This window comes from Petromyzon marinus, chromosome 2 (genome assembly GCF_048934315.1).
Source record: "Petromyzon marinus isolate PM22_M1 ecotype Great Lakes invasive population chromosome 2, UKy_Petmar_22M1.pri1.0, whole genome shotgun sequence".
NCBI classification, from domain to species: domain Eukaryota; kingdom Metazoa; phylum Chordata; class Hyperoartia; order Petromyzontiformes; family Petromyzontidae; genus Petromyzon; species Petromyzon marinus.
In genome coordinates this window covers 26,159,833-26,172,266 of record NC_133668.1, presented here as the reverse complement: position 1 = coordinate 26,172,266, position 12,434 = coordinate 26,159,833, and the positions used below count along the sequence as shown (strand labels likewise).

The following is a 12,434-nucleotide window of genomic DNA, read 5'->3' as shown; positions in this document are numbered from 1 at the left end:
TAAGTGGTTGGCGCACTGCACGACGAACTCGACCACCCTCGTTCGATTCACGCTCACGGCACAACATCGATTGACAATTATCTGAACCAGGTCCTGGCCCTCCCCAAGGTCGACTCAACCTTAACGAGTGCCTGGTGCGGTGTTGTAAACATCGGCACGGGGGGGAGACAAAGGCGACCGGGAGTGATGTCGGCCACCCTCTCGGCCCGGTGCACCGTGCCGGTCTTCATAGGTGCTCCTCGCTAACGGCACTTGGCCCAACAGTCTGTCAAGGCTATACGGGGGATCTTTGTCTTTGTGTGTGTATAGCCTCGAGACACGTGCAAGCGATGCCATCATTCGCGTCCCAACTAGCTTGGCCGTTCAGGAGTTCTCTGGCTCACACGCACACCACAAGGACACCACCAACCCTCTGCACGTGTCAGCTACTCGCCCAGGGCATACGAGTCTAAAACATTAACAAGTTTTAAAGCGCAGGTTTCTGATGCCAATACATTCATCCATTTTAATGTATGGGGGGTGGGGGTTTGGGGTTAAATCGCTTAAATATAAATGTGTCGTTAAACCCGCCACCACCCGACACAGTATTTTTTTCACCTTTATTTAACCAGGTAAAAAAAACCCTGGAGGTTAAAAACCTCTTTTACGAGGGAGGGCCTGGCAAGAAGCCAGCTAAATAAAATCACCACACACACAATACGAAATAGTACAATACAAAAACATTAAATACACTATTACAATGGTCAATGACATTTTCTTAGATCGGAGCTTTGAAATCAGACGGTGATACCCTCTTCTCTAGTTTTAATTAATAAGGCTTGTCACGAAAACAAAACGTGACTCGTTCAGCACACCGGTGTGTTGGAGAGTCAACTCGAATTGTAAATGTTGTGGGTTCACCCTCCAACGTTGGTAGTTTAATGGCAACATTGTTGTCGTTAACTCGTCCACCGCCCAACAAGACAGCTGATGAGCTGCATTGGCACCGCGTATGAATGGTATCTGCGCAAACACTCAACACACTCGTCGACAACATTGCCATGAAATATATAATCAGCGACGTTTCGGGCAATGGACCTTCAAAATACACGTAGATCGCGACAATCTTGCGTGGTGGAGTGGGATACAAAACACCACGTGGCCTTACTCGCACACAGATACGTATTTTGGCAGCTTGCAAGTTACAGTGCCTCTATTTGCGACGTTATCATGTTCGTCGTATGTTACCACTGGGGGCGCTACCAGCCCCCTCCCCCGAATCGCGACCGTGAATTCCGTGATCATTCGGTGGTGGCGTTTGCATGTGCACGCGTGTGTTCAACTTCTTTCGCACCGTACGTAGCAAACCGTGCCACGCTGCTGAAACTCGCAGTGGAGGTTTGTAATAACATCGGGGGAGTAATAACGCTGGGGCAGGGAGGTGGGGCGTACCAGCCAGGGTGTGTGTGATCGTGTGTGTACCAGCCAGGGTGTGTGTGAGAGTGTGTGTACCAGCCAGGGTGTGTGTGTGTGATAGTGTGTGTACCAGCCAGGGTATGTGTGTGATAGTGTGGTACACCCATGCTGTGTCTACCACCAACCCGGGCTGTGCGTACCACCAACCCGGGCTGTGCTTAACACCAACCCGGGCTGTGTGTACCACCAGCCCGGGCTGTGTGTACCACCAGCCCGGGCTGTGTGTACCACCAACCCGGGCTGTGTGTACCACCAGCCCGGGCTGTGTGTAACACCAACCCGGGCTGTGTGTACCACCAACCCGGGCTGTGTGTAACACCAACCCGGGCTGTGTTTAACACCAACCCGGGCTGTGTTTAACACCAACCCGGGCTGTGTGTAACACCAACCCGGGCTGTGTGTAACACCAACCCAGGCCGTGTGCACCACCAACCCGGGCTGTGTGCGTGCTGGCGGTGTGTTGTGAGCAGGCGGGTGTCTCGCTGTAGGAGGAGCCAGAGCGACGAGTGCTCGGTTGATTAAGTGGCGAGCCCCCGCGCCTCGGCCTCAGCCGCGCAGACAGCAGCACATAAGCAGCTGCTTGGGCAGCAGCGGCTGCTTCAGCAGCCACTCCCCGTGTGGGTGTCGTGCCAAAGCGGGTGCGACTCTCCAACTCTCCTCTCCAAGCCAGACTCGTCTCGCCTCTTCCCCCTCTCCGCGGTGAGTTCATATACCTCGACTGCTGGCCTTAGGCGCTATCGAAATCTGCGTAAGATAAGATCTCTTTCTTTTTGCACAGAATACCAACAGACATCATCATCACCACCACCATCGGCAACATCATCTTCGCCGTCGTCGTTAACAACATCATCTTCATTCGCCATGCGGCATTGATATAAGTCCGGATTTACGTTCTCCGCGTTCTTGATGTCTCTGTAAAAAGATTCACGAGATGATTAATGCATGTTTTACCCCGCTTAGTTGCGTTTGGCAATTAATTAATTGGAGGACAAACGTGCCCCACGTTAAAGGGCTTGGGACTCGGCAATGTTCTCCCTTTGATGCAATTATTGGATGGGGGGGGGGGGAGTCATTGTTAGCATTGTAAGAGTGATTCGTGGATCACCATTCAACCGCAATTAAGCCAAGCTCAACCACCACCGTGTACAATTACAGTTGTTTCCCTTCACCGACACCAGCCGCATCCCCGGTGTTGGCGTTACGTTGCTAATTTTAATTGCTCCAGTTGTTTTTTTCTTCTCCTTTCACCTTGTCGTTCCCGATGAAGCTCGCGATGCTTCGTAATAACAACAATGCTCATTGCGTTGCGCGTTGAGACGTGCGCATGTACGTAAACGCGCTCGGCCAGCAACATTTGACACCGCTACTGTAGTTTGCGATGTTGTGTCATTAGAAATGTAGCGTCCGATGTAATTGCTCCTTGTCAGTCGCTCCGCAGTGCCGCTCCGTCGTGCGCGCGCGCTGGGCTATCTATTCAGCATTCGGTCCGTGTGCTATATTTATAACCCCGCCTCTGCATGTGATACAATAAAAAAGCAAAAGGCTTGACATGGCAAACAAAATCTCGCATTTGTTTGCAAGCGGCACGAGCCAATATATTTATATATCATAAAAAAGCGTGAATTGAAATGAATAATGCACAGGAGTCCCTCTGAAACCGGCGATGAATCATTGAGGTGAGCACGTGGGTGGGTGTTGGTTGGGAAGACATGGCACTGACTGACGTGTGAATGACAGCGGCGATGTGATTGTGTGCCCGTTGACGAGGTAGAGAGAGGGACGATACAGTAAGTCTTGTCAGTCACGCTCGCCTCTCTCTGGCAACCTGAAGTCCGCTGTAGGTTGTACCTTCTCGGATGGGATCAATGCTTGCCTGCCTGCATGGCGTGGCTGCTCCTGGGGTTTGCTTGTCAATTGCAATTCTGTTTAAGAATTCCCGCCACGCCACAACTCCCCACCCCCTCCCCCGTTCGAGTGATCGCTGAAGCCCCTCTGCCTGTCTCCTCTGTCCGTGTTATCAGCTGAAGCGGATACACCGCCTCTGGACGTAACCAGCCGGTGGCTCTTTTGAACTAACGCGTGGTTGCCGTTGACCAGAGCTTTGTAACTCAAAATCATGTTCGGCAGAAGCTGGATGTAAGCGCACCTTTATGTAAGCAGAGTTGTGATGCAAGCAACGCATGCTAACATTACACCGATGCGGATGGGAAGGCAAAGGAGTAGTTTCTGATGATGTGAACACACTGCTTTTGAGATCCGCTGGACATCTGTGAAAAGGAGCTCCATAGCTCAATGGATTCCTCCAGTCGAAATAACGATCATGATTCTGATATAGACACATCTGGCCTTGCTCCCATTGGGGTGTGCTTGTAATAAGCTTCTACTGGAGTACCCATATCTGGCAGGGTTAAGTGGTGGTGCGGTGGTTAGTGCACTGAGCTTTACAGTTCGATTCGAGCAGCCGACCCTGATTACAACTATGGGTGTAGTAACTGCAATATTACCAGGCTCCATCAGCTTCACATTGGACGATAAATATCTCCCGAAGTCCTTCGCAAGAGCCAGGCCATTGTGTGCCGGCACCAAGAGCCACGTTTTCCAAATTCGCCGAATTAAAAAATATCACACTCAATTGGGATTTACACACAGCAGCAGCAATAATCGCCCCTCACTGCGAGTGGACTAATGCCCCAGGTGCACTCTTGCAAATGAGACTCATCCTAGTGCAGTGTTCTTCATTGCAAGGCCCGCGAACCACTGGCGGCCCCTTGGTGGCCTTTAGTGTGGCACCTGACGTGCGCGGCCCCCGGCAGCACACACTTCGTAAAAACACCCCCATCAGCATCGTGCTGCGGTCAAACCCAACAGTGGTTTCAAACGGTGTGGCGGGCCCTCGTACCGATGATGTCTTATGAGTGAAGATCACTGCCCTAGTGTCTTGAGTTGTCGCCTGCTTTGAACGAAACCAAATTTGGAACTGTGCCATCAAATGTGGTGACCCGGGTGTTGGGTGCCCAACTGACATGGCCGTCATCAGGTTTGTGAGTGACGTCTGAACTGGTCCTTGGGCCCTCCCTTTCACGAGCTCGCACTCACCAACGTGTTGACGCGCGGATGAAGAGCCCCTACGACCTACACGGTGTGGGTGGGGGGGGGTAGGCCTTCGACCGTCAGTATATTGATAAAGGACTGTTAGTAATAATAATGATTATTATCGTTGAGTTGTAATATTTGGTCAAGGGGATTGCTTGATTTCTATCCGCTTTATTTTCATATGCTCCACAGGCAGCAAGTTACTGGCTCACCCAGTGATGGGGAGGTATCGTTGTGTTTAGTTTGAGATGTAACGGGGTTCAGAGCTTCAGGATGACCCCTGGCCCGACGTGTGGAACCAGATAATTCGAGTTGTACGCAGAGTCCAATGTATTTGTCTCTTTAGCACGTAAAAAAAAACTTGTGTTGTTTAGTTATTGTCCACTTGTTTTTAATAAAGTTAAAAAGATTATATTTTGGCATTGACCTGTCTACAGGGAGCACAGTCAGTGCAGTAACAAAAGTGTGATGAATAGTTTGTATGCCTGCCCTGTTGGAGAACCACTGACCATTTAAAAGTTATACATTCATTTTTTATTTGCATTTAAACCTCGCGTCTTGCATCGACCCACACTCATTAGTCGTGAGTCAAAATCCCAGTCGCGGGTCAACTCGATTAATCGTTTCTCTGGGATTGATCAAATTGGTACCACTTTGTCGGAAGCCAACGTAAGTTCTCCGTCGTGAAACGTCAATTGTCCCCCCGCAATGTGGAATGCTTCGGCAAAGTCATCGATGAGCGCAGGCTACCTTAGCGCGCTCGCGCTTAAACAGCGGTGACTCTCTGACGTTGTCTCGTCCTTTACGGCGACGGCACTGGAGCCTTTTCAGACGGCGCTCCTTGCACCGTGGACAAACGAAGTCCCTAAAAGTTTTATTTGCGGCTGTGGGGGGTGCTCGAACTTTGAGCAGCAGTGGGTAGTGAATGGGAACCCACCGTCGAACCGCGACTTGCACGGTCGATCACACGGCTGTTGTCGTTTATGTTGGGCTCGTTACCGTCGACTTAATCTTCCTCCAAGCGCTTTGCTTTCTTTTTAGTGCTCTACTGCATGGCAGCACATCATTCCCGAACGAACGCGTGATTCAAAACGTGTACAGAACACTTAGGCTCGGCCAGGCCCTTGTGGATAGCTGTGCGGCTCATGAATTCTGCTCACACTTTATCAGCCGAGCAGGGACTGGCAAAGGGCGTCTTTGATGTGAATTAAATTGGAAATATTGTAAATCTTCTGCCCATGTCCACATGTGCGTTTTAAATGATCGACTAAAAACCGGTTAGAAGATTTACGTTCAGAATGATGCATGGCTGACTTTGTGGCAAGGTAGGCCCACAATAATGTGTAATTTTACACTGCTCTTTTATGGGATACTAGCGGGAAGTACCTGGCGTTGCCCGGGTGATAAACACACACACACATCGACACACACACACAAACACATCGACTTACACACACACACATTTGGACTCACACACACACACATCCACTTTAGATACACACACATGGAGTTACACACACAAATCGACGTACACACATAAAGCGACTCACACACACATGTAGACTCTCACACACACATCGACATAAGTACACATATGGACTTACCCATATATGGACCACGACACACACACACCAGGACTTACACACACACACATGGAGCCACGCACACACATGGACTTTACACAGCAATCCCCGATGATGCCACAGTTATAGCATGTGTTTCTCTCTGGCGAGCCTTAGCGAGGAGCAGTTTGAAAACAAAGGTCTTCCCAGTACTGGCAGGTGCATCAAGGAAAAAAAAATACTCGATTTGTAGTCTCAATTTCTTTCAAAATTTTCGTGTAGGCTTCTATTTGTGCATCCATCAGCTTTTGTTATTTTTCCTAAATGAATTAAAGAAGCTCTAAAGCATAATAGCATATTTCACGGAGTATCTCTTGATCAAGGGCATGCAGGTTGTCCCTGTAGGGTGTTGGTAGTCTCATAGACGTGAGGTATTTTCCACCAATGGAGTGCAGTTTGTCCTGAAGGAGGATGAGGGCCTGTTTGAAGATGATATTGGAAAAGTTGACGTCGAGGTTTGTATTTTCTCATTGAGCTCCATGGAGGATGTCCTCACTCATGCCCTCTTTGTATTTTTGCCAGAGTCCCATGGGGTTAGATGGGCTGCAAATTTGAAGATTTATGCAGAAGAGCAATGTTAGTTGGAAAGTGGACTGACCGACAGAAGCTTCTGTCATAGCTTCATGAAGATGGTGATCATGCACAAGAATTGCACGAAGATTACAAGCATCCCTGTATGTTTGACAGTCAACTGCTTCCACTGTTTAGAGGTCTTGGAAAGATGTGTGCCCTTTGGCAACATGGAGAAGCATTGGGAGAAAGCAGCATTACTGATTGTTGGGATGAACCGTGTAGACTCGTCCTAAGGCATCAGATTCACCGTCAGCAGCACGTCGCTTACCTCTTTTTGAGCAGTCCATGTATAGTAGGAGGGAACTTAATGGTAGAGCAGGTTGGGAGCAAATGGGTCAGTTGGGCACAAAACAAAGAACGCCATAAGGGTGGTATCTTGTGGAGCCAGGGCCTGTTGTTGGGCATTTCCTTTGGTGACATAGATGCGTTGACCATTTTGGAGGTGAAGTGCCAAATGGACGACTGTGGGGGAAAGGTCATGGATGGGGAAGCCAAGAATTCTGCAAATAGCCTCATTGTTGCTGACGTATCTTCCTTGGAAAAAAAGTTTTAGCTCATGCACACTTTGCCCCTCTGTTTTGTAAGGCAAAGACAGCCATGTCAGAGCCTTAGTTGATGTATTCCCACATTTGATGTCTTTTTTTAGAATAGCAGAATTTAACATTAAAGTGGGCCTGGAAGATATTGCACAGAAGAGGGCAGTAGAGAACGATCCACCGGTTGTCAACCTTAATTTCCGAGTTAGTGGCAGGTCTGAGCGTTTTTTGAAATTCACCATGCTCAGTATTTCTGTGACCATATAGAGGATAGCCATCATGGGCTGACTGAGTATCTTTCAAGTAGTTCCGTGGATACCTCTTGGTACACCTGTCATCTTGCATACATGGCGCATTTGGATAGAACTGGCCGCATAGGCCATGGATCATTTCGTTACAGACCACATCGTAAAAGGGCAGGGTCTTGATGGGGGTGAGGTAGCTCAGCACTGGTAAATGTGTCAATGTGACTTGCAATAATAGTTTCACTCATCCATAGCGAAATGTGAGCATGAGGAAGACGACGTTTTTGCCACCCAATGGTGTGCAAGTTACTGCTTGTCTATCCAAAGACGCCGCCTTCGTTGGTCGTAAGAAGCATCATGAGGTCATGAACTGAGTTTTAAGACCCTCGCTAAGATGTCATGTCTGTCTGGTGGCTTTTGGTTTGGATAAAGGTAAACCTGGATCTCCTTTCATTTGGGATTCCAAGTGAAGGGCATGAAGAGATGGGGCGTGCTATATTGGCTGATGTACGCCATGGCATCCTGAGTCTTCTCATGCATGCATGTATCTTGGTGGAGCCGTGAAGGATGAAGGCACAATAACTAATCTGCCGACATTGTAAGCATTTGCATCTCCTTCGGCATTGATGGTGTCCCAGAGATGAGCATACTGTTCACACGCAGGCAGTTTTGATTCAGTTGAATGCAAAGAAGGCGCTCACTCTCAATGTTGGCATACTCATTGACAACATACTAGTGAAAGAGGTTGGCGCACCATAATATGTGGTTTCCTCCTCTGTCCATGATCACGAAGGAATAGAAGTTTTTTTTAGAGGAGACAGTTGTGTGAGGATGTGTTTGTCCTGCAGATTTGTAAATGGAGGAATGTTGACGTGGTACCCATCTTGACCTTGCGACAGGAAAATGTGTCATTGTAGGGCATTGTATGTTCTGTTAGTGTCAGGCAATCGTGTGATGGTGTTTTCTTGGTATGGAAGAACAATGTCTCTCACAATGTTCCTCACCCACCATAAGAAAGCAAGGTCAACAATATTTGGGGCATTGAACCTCCCTGCGTGCTCCCCGCTTTGGTGGAAAGTAAAGGTGCGGTACAGCAAAATAAAAATGGGTGATGTTCCCACAAATGTAACAAAATGATAGACGAAATCTAATGGGCTGTAGCTAAGAAAGTCCAACGTATTTGGTGGTGGGTGTACACCCATGTCCCCATTCCAACCTAAGGTGGTCTGGTCTCAGCTAGCTGATAGAAGTTGCAAGTGAGAATTTAATCATCGCTTGCGGCTGGGGTTGGCATTGTCCTCTACTCCTGATGTCGAGGGTAAATGGGCGAGGTTTAGGACTGTGACTCATGCAGCTGCAATGACTGCTTTGGGTACGCAGTCCAAACCTCCCAGAGACCCTGGCTGACAGAGGATGTGTTCAGGATGGTTGAGAAAAAGTGACAGGCCCACTCTAATCGTCTACAGCATCCCACGTCAGAGAATGAGGAGGCTTACCGCAGCCTTTGCTCGGAGGTTCGGAGAGCCGTGAGGCGCTGCAAGGATGGTTGGTGGTTGCTGGTTGTTTGAGGAGATGGAGTTTGCCTCAATGGCCCACAATCACAAATCCCTATTTAACTCCATCAAAAAAGTAACCTGCAGCGCCACACCTATTACCATCATTAAGGGAAAGAACGGTAATCCAATCTCCGACCCCCAGGAACAGGTTTGCAGATTTGCTGAGTATTTTTGTGAGGTCCTGACGGAGAGGGGGAATCCCTCAGTATGGAAAACATCATGGGACAAAGTGGGGATGACCCTGCTGAGGCTGCGGTGCCTCAAATATTGGATGAGGAATTCACCCTCTTTTAGTGGCTGGCTGAGGTGGCATCCGTTGAGGAAGTACTGAAGGTGATTCCAGAGTCTGAGACCAGGAAAGGCACCAGGCAGAGATGATGATCTCCCAAGCGAAATGCTGAGGGAGGTTGGCGTTTGTGCGTAGACTGCCCTACATGACATCATAACAACAGTCTGGGCCACTGGACGGGTTCTGCAGGATTGGAAGGATGCCCTGGTTGCCCCCCTCTTTAAGAAGAGGGACCGCACAGACTGTAACAACCACAGGGGCATCCCACTACTCAGTGTGCCGGGAAAGGTCCTGGCAAGGATTATTCAACATCGCCTTGCAAGGCACGCAGAGGAGAGACTTGCGGAGCCCCAATGCGGTTTCAGGAAAGGGCAGTCCTGCACAGATGCCATATTTTCTGTCAGTCTGCTACAGGAGAGGTGTAGGGAATTCCAACAAGACCTACATCTCTGCTTTATTGACCTGGTCAAGGCCTATGATACCATCAGTAGGCCTGGGCTCTGGGTTGTTCTTCGTGCTTTCAGAATCCCTGACCCTCTGCTCACGCTCATTAAGGACCTTCATGATGGTGAGCAGGCGGGTAAAACTACGTGGCCGGGAGTCGGAGCCATTCCCTGTACACCTCGGGGTGCGACAGGAATGCCCTCTGGCTCCAATATTATTTAACATTTATTTCGACCACGTAGTTCCTGAAGCCTTCAGTAGCTGTACTGGAGGAATTTCCATCTGGTACAGATACAATGGGAGGCTAATTGATGCCCAGGTGCGGTCAAGGGATGGCTCCCTATTGGTCAACCACATTATATATGCTGACGACCTGGTTATTGCGGCTCACTCAGAGGAGAAGTTGGAGGTGCTGCTGCTGAAATTGGAGTGTGCCACTAAGAGGTGGGGCCTTACCATCAGCCCCACCAAAACGAAGCACCTGCCTGGGTATTTTGTACCATCGGGCACTCCACCCCCACAACTCCCCTAATGGAACATCTTCACCGGTTAGAAACATTTAGGCTGGCCTGCCTACGATTAATCCTGGGTTTAACCAGGCTGGATTGTGTGAGGAGCTCACAAATCCTCGAAAGATCTGGACAAAATCTCATTGGTGAGCTCCTCCGGCAGGCAAGGCTGCGTTGGCTGGGCCATGTAGCCCGCATGCCCAATCACCGTATGCCCAAACATCTTTTGTTCAGCCGGATCGAGGGGGCTAAACAGGCACGGCACGGACTAGAGAAGAGATGGAGTGATGTGGTACAGGAGGATGTGGAGCTGAGTGGACTTGCCGATGACTGGTACCAGCGGTGTCTAGATCGACCTCTGTGGAGGAGGCTCATGAAGGATGCTACTGGGCAGTTGGAGGCAGTCGCCCTCCAGCAACAACGGAGGGTGGAGGAGCGATGTGGTACAGGAGGATGTGGAGCTGAGTGGACTTGCCGATGACTGGTACCAGCGGTGTCAAGATCGACCCCTGTGGAGGAGGCTCGTGAAGGATGCTACTGAGCAGTTGGAGGCAGTTGCCCTCCAGCAACAATGGAGGGTGGAGGAGCGACACTCACAACAACGATCAGGGCGCCGGGTGGCTAAAGCACAGCAAGTTGGCACAGTAGGGGGCACAGGTGGTACATCAGCCAGTCATCTCAGTCGACCTGAGGCACCTGGGTCTGCCCCGTGACCTGCCAGTGGGCGTTCGACACTTCACGTGGCCTCAAGGTGCACATAGCCTGACCCGAGCGTCGTGGTGACGTCACTGCCACTTAGTGGCAAGTGGCGGTTGTTGTTGTGATTGAGTTCATATGTGTGTGTGATTAGATCCATGTTTGTGTGTAAGTCGATGTGTGTCTGTATTTTTTGCCCGGGCAACGCCAGATGTCTGTGTGTGTGAGTCCATATGTGTGTGTGTGTGAGTCCATATGTGTGTGTGTGAGTCCATATGTATGTGTGTGAGTCCATATGTATGTGTGTGAGTCCATATGTGTGTGTGTGTGTGAGTCGATATGTGTGTGTAACTCCACGTGTGTGTATCTAAAGTCCATGTCTGTGTGTGTGAGTCTGTATGTGTGTGTAGGCCAATGTGTGTGTGAGTCTATGTATGTGTGTGTGTGAGTCGATGTGTGTGCGTGGGTCCATGTGCTTGTGTAAGTCCATCTGTGTGTGTCTTAGTCAATATGTATGTGTGTAAGTCCAAATGTCTGCTTGGGTCGATGTGTGTGTGTGTGAGAGTCTACGTATGTGTGTGAGTTGCTGTATGTGTGTACGTCGATTTGTGTGTGTAAATCCATGTGTGTGTATCTAAAGTGGATGTCAGTGTGTGTCCATATGTGTGTGTAAGTCGATGTGTTTGTGTGTGGGTCGATGTCTGTGTGTGTGTCTTAGTCGATGTGTGTGTGTGTGTCTTTTTCGCCCGGGCAACACCGGGTACGTCCCGCTAGTCTTACCTATAAAAGGATTTTTTTTGTCTGTCCGTCCATCCGTTTGTCCTTCTGTGGACGCGCACTTACGAAGGATTTGACTCGCAAACCGTGGAGTTAACGTTTAAAAAAAGTAGCCTGGTACCACGCCATAAGCCCCTTGGTGAGCCAGGGCTATTCCATTTCTCCATCTGTCAACTTTAAAGTAGTTAAATTAACAATGTAGTGCTATTTCTAATTATTTAATTATTTCATCGCGAGGCTAAAGCTGCTCGGGGGGGTGCCCCTAACAACGCACACGCGTCATCGGTGGAGGGTGGGGGGGGATTTCTCCTTGGCGTTCAAAATGCAAAAAAAATACACAGCGCTGAGGTCAATTCATAAAAGTGTCATGTCCTCTTCTCTACCCCCCCACCCCAATGTTTGCACTTACTACTATAGGGTCGGTAGAAACTAATAATATAGCGCTTAAATAGTATTATTGTAGCGCGGGCGGGGGGATGGTGGGGGGGGGTAGTGGCCCAGACCCCAGCCTCGGCCGGCTCGTGCTAATTGCCGTTAACCGTTGCCCTATTTAACAACGCATTAATCGGGCACGAGCTTGCATTGTTAATCAATAATCGATGTTTTCGGCCGGCATGCGGCCACACCCTACGGTTCGCA

At 49.4% G+C, this 12,434-nt stretch overlaps 1 protein-coding gene across 5 annotated transcripts in view; it reads left to right on the top strand.

Annotated features, from left to right (window-relative positions):
- The first annotated feature begins 1,882 nt into the window (after nucleotides 1-1,882).
- Nucleotides 1,883-12,434, top strand: part of MYRIP (myosin VIIA and Rab interacting protein) — a 105,502-nt gene continuing 94,950 nt past the window's right edge. For 3 of the 5 annotated variants that reach the window (XM_032958198.2, XM_032958209.2, XM_032958183.2), the window contains exon 1: nucleotides 1,887-2,154. The gene's annotated coding sequence lies outside the window, so the exon portion shown is untranslated. Of the gene's footprint in view, nucleotides 2,155-12,434 lie in introns of all 5 variants that reach the window. The other 2 variants (XM_076071810.1, XM_032958191.2) reach the window with 2 other exon arrangements.